We start from the raw sequence: 9,378 nt of genomic DNA, 5'->3' as shown, positions 1-9,378 counted from the left end.
CTGCATCCCAATAATAAGCCTACTGTTCCTTGGGGAATGATTTGAACTCCCATCTCTTGAGTTAGTAATGCTCTGGTGGAAGTGCAGATGTCCAGCCCTGTGCTCCCTCTGGTTTGTCTGATGAGAGATCTAATGGATAATGTGTCCTGGGCACTACCCTGATGGTGTTGCTGGGTTCCTCCAGTGCCCTGTATATTTGTGGTCATGGGCCCCAGAGCATTGGGCCCCCTGTCCATTATTTGGCAATGGAGCCCGATGCTTTTCTCCACAATATTGTGGGTAAACACCTGGTCCTTGTCCATTTTTTGATAACGGAGTACCCTCTATGGTGGTTTGAGAACGGCATTCATTATCCCAATGTCTCCCTCTATGGCATCATGGGCAAATACCTGGTATTCTACCCCATTAATACCTAGTTTTGTTAAACCCTCCTCCTATGGGGCAACTCCTTTTAAAATGTCCTGTTTGTTCACAATTGTAGCATGTTTTTGGCCTGGCACCTAAAGCCTGTTGTACTGCAGCTGCCAAGACTTGCCCTTGTTCATTAATGTCTCTATATCATTTAATATATGTGTTTAAATCTTCATGTTTCCATGGTCTAATGAACTCTTTGCACCATTTGTTTGCTTGCTCATAGGCTAGCTATTTAATTAATGGCATTGCTTGCTCGGTATCTCCAAAAACTCTGGTAGCTGTTTGAATAAGCCTATCTACAAATTCAGTGTAAGGTTCATTAGCTCCTTGTATTACCTTAGATAATTGACCTTGTAAATTTCCATGTCCTTGTAAAGTCTTCCATGCCCTAACCGCATATGCAGCAATTTGTGAGTATATGGCTGGGTCAGACGCAATTTGTTGCTGCTGACCCTCATAAGGTCCTTTTCCTAAGAACGTATCTAGATTTCTCTGAGGATAACTGGCTGCTGCATTTCGCCTAGCTGTCTCTGTGGAAAATTCCTCATTGGCAACCTTCCATAACAGGTATTGTCTTCCATTTAGCACAGCTTTGCACATACTAGTCCAATCTGCTGGCGTCATGTCCAAGTTGGTAATAGATTCGACCATGCTTACAGTGAAGGGTGCTTGGGGACCATAGGTTGTTATAGCCTCTTTTAATTGCTTCACTGTTTTGAAATCTAAAGCCCTGTGAATTCGTTGCCCTCCTGTCTGCTCAAGTACAGGGCATGCTAATATTTGAGGTCCTGTCTCAGGATCCCATCTATCAACTATGAGGGTTGAGGGCCACTCAGCATATATTGTCTCTGTAGGTGGAGCTGTTGGTTGAACACTTACACCCTCTGGTGATAGAAAAGTGTTAGTAGCAACCTCCCGTTGTAACTTCTCTCTGGATAGCCCCTCCTTCTCTAAACTTTTTTCCCCTGTCTAACTCGAGAGACTTCCTCTTTTACCTGATTTAAAATGTCTTCTCCTTGACTAAGCAAACAATTATGTATCAATGTCCATAATGGTAAAGTGCCAACTGGCAGAGTTCCTGTACTTTCCTTTTCTATCCTTTATAAATCTCCACCATGACTGTTCCATTGCGATATAATTAATAACCCCTCTTTAATGAACCATGGGCTACACCTTTGTATCATCTTAACGTATGCCCTAACTGTTCTTGATTTTACTGAGATGCCTCCTTCCTTTAGCACTTTACTTAACATCCTTTCGGTTTGGTACTTATTAATTTTTAATTCCATATTTCTGTGACGAAGATACCCCTCACTAAGATAATGCAAAACAAAACAGAGACAAAATGAAACAAAAATGGAACAAAAATTCATTATATCAGCCTTTCTGTCCTCCTGAAATGTCCATCGGTCCTTTCTCCCTATTTGTTCCTCAGACGCAAATAGTTTTTCCTCAGATGTGAGAGGTTTTTCTTCTGTCCCATCCATCTCCAGGGACTGGCAACTTAAAATAAAAGTGAAACAAAATGAAAGAAGAATCTTTAAATTGTTACCAATTCTCTCGCCTTCCCTCAGGGCAAGCAATTTCACTTACCTCCAAGCTTCAGGCATTCCCAGCATGGGCCACCAAATGCCGCAGTCTGGCTGGGCACAAATCACAAGCCACTCAAGCAGGAACAAACTTTATTTCCAAACTCCCCCAAATGCCACCCACGTGGTCCTTCCAGGGACACCACACACCAATGGGAAGGAACTCCCTCCACCTGAACTTCACCAACCAACACGAACTCCCCAGGAATCCCTGCAAGAATTCCAAAGTAGCAAGCACCCAGGCGGACAGCAGGGGTCTATATACAATTGAATACACAGCCTGTTTCAATCCAGGATTATCCAGTCACAGCAATTACATACAGCTTATCTTAATTAGCATCATCTTAATGGCTCCCCTCGCCACCATTACTTCTGGCAAAATGCCAAGGGCCATTCAGACTCAGCTGTGGCTCTCAACAATAAAGAAATAAAAAAACTTAATACCAAAAAAAAACATATAACCCAATTAATAAATAAGCAAAAGATCTAAACAAGTAATTTATCAAAAGAAATAACCAACTGTCAATAAATATATGAAAAATATTCAATATCTCTTGCAATTAGAAAAATTCAAATAAAAACTACAATGAGATTTTTATCTCACTCTAGTTACAATGGCAATCCCCAAGACTACAAGTAGTAAATGCTGATGAGGATGTAGAGGAAAGGTATACTCATACATTATTGGTGAGACTGCAAATTAGTATTCACTCTGGAAAGCAGTATGGAAATTCTTAAAACACTAGGAATGGAGCCACCATGTGATCCAGCTCTTCCTCTTTTTGGTATTTATCCAAAAGAACTAACATCATCATATTATACTGATATAGCACATCAGTGTTATAGCAGTGCAATTCATAGCAGCCAAGCTGTGGAACCACCCCACCTACCAATCAACAAATGAATGGAATAAGTAAATGTGATATATGTACACAATGGAGTTTTAATAGTGAAAAAGAATGACACTTACAGGTAAGTGGATGGAAGTAGAGAGCATGATGCTAAGTGAAACAGCCAGACTCTGAAAATCAAGAGTATAATATTATCTCTCAAATGCAGAAGCAAGAAAAAAGTAAGCAGGGGAAAAGATGATGTGTGTTGGATCTCATTAGGATTGAGGAAACATCAGTGGAATAGAGTAAGGAAGTTGAGTGGAAGGGAGAAGGGACAGGAAAGTAGAGAAATGTTGAATGAATTTGACAAAATTATTTTATGTATGAGTATAAATAAGTCAGAGTAAAATTCACTTTGATGTACACTTATAAAGCAATAATTTCAATAAATGAGTGAATAAATAAAAGAAAAAAATAAAAGGAAGACCAGCACAGTGAAGGATGTGGAATAGGGAGAGGGAGGAGGGGAAGGAAAGAGGCAGCACTGGGAACTGAGATGGAGCAAATTAACCCCTATGCATGTAGGATGATGACACAGTGAACCCAACTATTAGTGTAATTATAATATACCAATAAAATAATTTTTAAACAAGATTTTTTAGAAGAGTTTTAAAGTCAGCAAACATAAAGTAAGAAAAAAGTTTCAATAAAATATCAATGAGTGAATAAAATACAAATAAAAACTGAGATGAAACCTTAGATTAGTTTTGATTTGCCTTTCTCTAATTGCTAGAGATATTGAATGTTTTTTCATATAATTGTTGATTGATTCTATATCATCTTCTGAGAAATATCTGTTCAGTTCCTTGGCCCATTTATTGACTGTTTTTTTGTTTGTTTGTTTGTTTGGTGCCAAGATTTCATCTCACTCCAGTCAGAATAGCAGAATACAAACAACAATAAGTGTTGGCGATGATGTGGGGGAAAAGACACACTCATACATTGCTGGTGGGACTGCAGCCCAAATTGGTGCAGCCAATATGGAAAGCAGTATGGAGATTCCTTGAAAACTAGGAACGGAACCACCATTTGACCCAGCTATCCCACTCCTCCGCCTATGCCCAAAGGACTTAAAAACAGCATACTACAGGGTCACAGCCATATCAATGTTTGTAGCATCACAATTCACAACAGCTAAACTATGAAAACAAACTAGATCCCATGAGTTTATGAATGGATGAAGAAAATGTGGTATATAGATACAATGGAATACTATTCAGCATTAAAAGAGAATAAAATCATGTCATTTGCAGGTAAATGGATGGAGTTGGAGAATATAATGCTAAGTGAATTGAGCCAATCCCAAAAACCCAAATGTTGAACGTTTTCTCTGATATTAGGATGCTAATTTATAATGGGGTTGCAGGGGCCAGGGTGGGGGGAGGTACTATGGGAGGATTAGATAAAGCAAAAGAGAGGGAGGAGAAGGGAGGGGACATGGGAGTAGGAAAGACAGTGGCATGAGATGGACATCATTACCCTAAGTACATGTATGAAGACACGAATGGTGAGACTCTACTTTATGTACAACCAGAGATATGAAAAACTGTGTTCTGTATCTGTAATATGAATTGAAATGCATTTTTCTGTATTATAAAACAAATTAGAATAAAAAAACCCCACACAGTGTCAGCAAGAAAAAATACAAATAAAAACAAATTAACTTTTTTTGCTGCAAGAGATTAACTTTCTGATGGAGGCATAAGCTAAAAGTACTCTTGCACTAAGTGGAAATAAATTGAGATGCCATGTTCTACCTTGGTAGTGCCATCAGAACCCCTCTGTATTCCACACACTTTCATAAACACCACATCTTGGGACTGGATGAGCCTCTTAGATTTTCTTTCTTTCTTTTTTAATAGTAATTGCATTTTTTTCTTGTGCATTAATAATCTTTCAAAATAAGAATGGATCCAAAGTAAAAATATTCCTCTATAAAGAATTGAAGCCATTGCCATGTATTGTTCTACGAAGAGAACTCAAGGTAAAGTATCTTCATGTGTTTCACATTTTGGAACAAAAATTTTTAAGTATTGATGACCTTTTCTCTCCACCCCACCCACTAGAAAATATTTGCCCCTGCCTGCTCAGTCCTTTGCTACTCTATTATTGGTTATGGGTATGAAGTGGAACAGGTAGAGTTGAGGATTCTTTAATGAATCTCATGGTGCGGGCAGAGTTGTGATAGGAAAAAGAAGAAAATAGTGGAAAGATAAAAAAAAAGGAGAAAGCAAAATCAAACAGGATCATATGTGGTCTTTGGTTGAAAATACAGTGGACTGAATTCAGGCGAATCTAAGAACTGAGCCACATCTTCAGCCCTATTTTATATATACTTTTTAGAGACAGGTTTTCACAGAGTTGCTTAGCACCTTGCTTTTGCTGAGGCTAACTTTGAACTTGTGATCCTTCTGTCTCAGCCTCCTGGACCACTGAGATTACAGGCATGTGCCACTGATTCCAGCTGAAAATGGCACTTTGACAGCAACTTTGGAGCTTAAGAAATATTGAGCACTTGATAACGAAGGCAAGAAGAAAGAACTAGAAAAAATCTAGATATTAAAAATGTCCCTGTCTCAGGAGGAGATTTGCTACTATAATGCTTTACAGAATCCTACACACATAAACTGTATTTCAATTTGCTAAGCAACTCTGGTGATTATTTAATTATAACAATACTTAGACTTGGCTGAGAGTAGCTCAAATATGTGTAGGTTCATTTGATTCATTTTACCCTTTAGAATAAAAATATCTAGAAAGTAAATGTGCTATTATGCTCTATTCCCCTGGCTTATTAAGATGTGTGTGCCTGTGTTTATGTTTTACTTTAGAATACATGCAGGTTTACTGATAATGTCCCTACTGATCATTCTATGTTATGTGCTGAAGTACATTTTGAGTAAGTCATGGAAAAGGACTTTTGAAAATGATAGTTCCAAAAGATTGCCACCAGAGCTTTATAATCCTATAGCTTATACAAATGCTTCCTCTACCATGAACATATATTAGCTACTTAAATGGATGTAAGTGACAAATTAAATCTAGATATGCAGATATGTATGGAGAAAGGAATATCTTTCAAGCCTTGTAGTCCAATTAGCTAAAATATTATATTTTATAAAATGTATACTCCCCGAATTAATGGTTTCTAGAAGGTTATCCTGGGAATCTGGTATTCCATTGATTTTTTTCCCAGAGGGTAAAAGAACTTAAATATTATTCACAACAAAGCTAAGATTTTACTTAGATTTTTTGCTTTCTGTTCTCTTATGAATGTAGAGTGGAGTTTTTCAGTGTCTGCTTCCCATTAGTTGTCAACAAGTTAAGTGCAGTGGTATATACAAGAAATCATTCATATTCAATGAAGGCAAATAACCACAAAACAATGCTATTCTTTCCATTACATTTGTTATAAAAGTAAAGTTATTTTATTACTAAAATATTGTTTCTGCTAGCATACAATAGTTCATTATTTCTTTTTATATTAATTAATAAATAACTATGTAGTTTTTTTTGGTTTTAATTTCTTATATGGTCAATATTGATAACACAATCAATAAAATATCTTTGAAAATGTTAATATATTTTTAAAGTGCAAACATGTCCTGATTCTATAAAATTTGACATCCTTAGTGTTAAAATCCATTAGAATAAGCTTATTTTCAGAATACAGAATCTATTCATTATTTATTTATTTATTTTGGGGTTCCATATATATCATTACTATAGAACTAAAAATGGGAGAATTGGGAATTGTGGTTCAATGGGAGTGCTTGTGTAGCATATGGGAAACTATGGGTTAGATTCCCCAGCTGCAATAAATAAATAAATAAAAGAATAAAGAATGATCCTCAGAGCAAGATGGCAACTGAGTAAGATCCACTCCATATTTTCACACCAAGTTGAACAGATATTCAGGCACCAAACAACCTTCACAATAGCTTAGGAGGTCAAGTGAGAAACCATAGTACCTGCTTTGAGTTTGCCCAACAAAATGAAGATTATTTAAGAGGGCAGGAATTAAGGGGGTGTTCCCCTTACATCTCTTCAAACTTCAAGCAGCCTAAGTGAAAAGAACGCCTCCTTGTTGGGAAGAGAGAGAAAATTAAATCAAAGCCTTCACTTGAAGCCCAGTCTGAGGTCCCCTCTAATGATGAAAAACAGTGCTGGGCAAAACGACTTACCTCCTAGAGACCAGGTCAAAACCCTAAGCATCTGGAATTGCTTCAGACCAGAGAGATGATGGCCTCAGCCACCCTTCCCTCAACCTCATACCTCAGAACCAGAGCCATGACAGGAAGTGGGGGGGGGGGGCGGCAGGGAGAACAGACACAAAAACTAGCCCAGGCCTTTGTCTTGGAGTCTAATGACAGGCCTGTCATGATGAACTCTATCCCTGGTATAAACCGTTTCATAGACAGAACCTGTGTCAGCATTAGCCAAGCACTTAAAATATGGGCAACAGATCTAAACAGACATTTCTCAGAAGAAGACATACAAATTGCCAACAAGGACATCAACAAAATGTGCAACATCACTGATCATCAGGAAAATGCAAATCAAAACTACAGTGAGATATTACTTTACCCCAGTACAAATGGCTATCATCAAAGTATAAAGATAAAGGTTGACAAAAAATGGTTGGTGCAAGGGAGTTCCTTGTGCAATGTTGGTGGGAATGTTAATTAGTACAGCCATTATGAAAAACAGTATGGCAGTCCCCAAGAACATTAAAAGTAGAACTACCACATAAACCAACAATCCTACACTGAGTGTGTATCCAAAGGAGATGAAATCGATAAGCATGACAGATATCAACACTCACATTTTCATTGCAACACTATTCACACTGGCCAAGGTATGGAACCAAACTAAGTCCATCCACTAGTGAATGGATAGAGAAAATACATTACATATACATAATGGAATGCTATTCAGACATAAAAAGAACGAAATCTTGTCATTTGCAGGAAGGTGTATGAAACTGTAGATCATTATGTTAGGTGAAATAAGCTAAAACCCAAAAGACAAGTACACTATGATGTCACAAATATGTGGTATCTAAAAAGTTGATCTCTGTTTAGTTCCTCAGCCCATTTATCGTTTGGGTTATTTGTTTGTTTATTTTGTTTTGCTTTTGGTGTTAAGATTTTTGAGTTTTTATATATCCTGGAGATAGTGCTCTGAGATGCATGTGGTAAAGATTCTGCTCCCATTCTGTAACCCAATCATTAAATGGGATAAGGAAATGAACTGACACTTCACAGAAGAAGAAAAAATCATTAATTAATGAATATATGAAAAAATGTTCAACATCTCCAGCAATTATAGAAATGCCAATCAAAATTACCCTAAGATTTTATCTCACTCCAGTCAAAATGGCAATTATCAAGAATACAAGCAGTAATAAGTTTTGACGAAGATGTGTAGAAAAAGGTAGACATATACATTGCTGGTGGGACTGCAAATTGGAGCAGCCACTCTGGAGATCAGCATGGAGATTCCTCAGAAAACTTGGCACGGAACCACTATTTTACCCAGTTATCCCCCTTCCTTGGTTTATACCCAAGGAACTTAAAATGAGCATGTTACAGTGACACAGCCACATCAATGTTTATAGAAGCTCATTCACAATAGCTAAAGTATGGAACCAATGTATATGTCCTGCAATAGATGAATAGATAAAAGAAAATGTGGTATATATGCAGACTGGAATATTACTCAGCCTTAAATAAGAGTGAAATTATGGCATTGACAGGTAAATGGATGGAGCTGGAGAATATCATGCTAAGTGAAATAAGCCAAACCCCCAAACCCAAAGGCCAAAGGTTTTCTCTGATAGTCAGATGCTGATCCATAATGGAGGGGGTGGGGTAGTGAAGAATGAAGGAACTTTGGTTTGGGCAGAGGGGAGTGAGCAGAGGGAAGGGATATGGAGGTAGGAAGGATGGTGGAATGAGACAGACATTATTACCCTGTATACATGTATGATTGCATGACCCGTGTGACTCTGCACCATGTGCAGCTAGAGAAATGAGCAGTTGTGCTCCATTTGTGTACAAGGTGTCAAAATACATTCTACCGTCATGTACAACTAATTAGAACAAATTGAAAAATAAATAAAATTCCAAAAAATAAAAATGAATTAATAAAAACTTGATCTCATAGAAGCTGATCATAGAACTGTGGTTACCAGAGGCCTGGCAAAGTGGGTGGGAAGGGTTGGGAAGTTGCTGATCAATGGGCACTAAATTATCCTTATAAATAAGATAATTCAAGGTGCTGTTACATGGTAGCATGACAATATATAACAGCAGTATATATTTCAATATGTAGAAGGGTTTTGAATTTTCACCATAATGACATGGTAAACGGTTGAGTGATAAATGTTTAACCTGACTAAGACATTACATAATATATACACATATAAAAATGTTACATTGTACTCCATTAATGTATACAATTTTGTTTTTTATGTATCA

Source organism: Marmota marmota, unplaced genomic scaffold (assembly GCF_001458135.2).
Source record: "Marmota marmota marmota unplaced genomic scaffold, marMar, whole genome shotgun sequence".
Classification (NCBI taxonomy): Eukaryota; Metazoa; Chordata; class Mammalia; order Rodentia; family Sciuridae; genus Marmota; species Marmota marmota.
The sequence above is the reverse complement of the archived record's forward strand: the minus strand, read 5'-3'. Positions refer to the sequence as shown.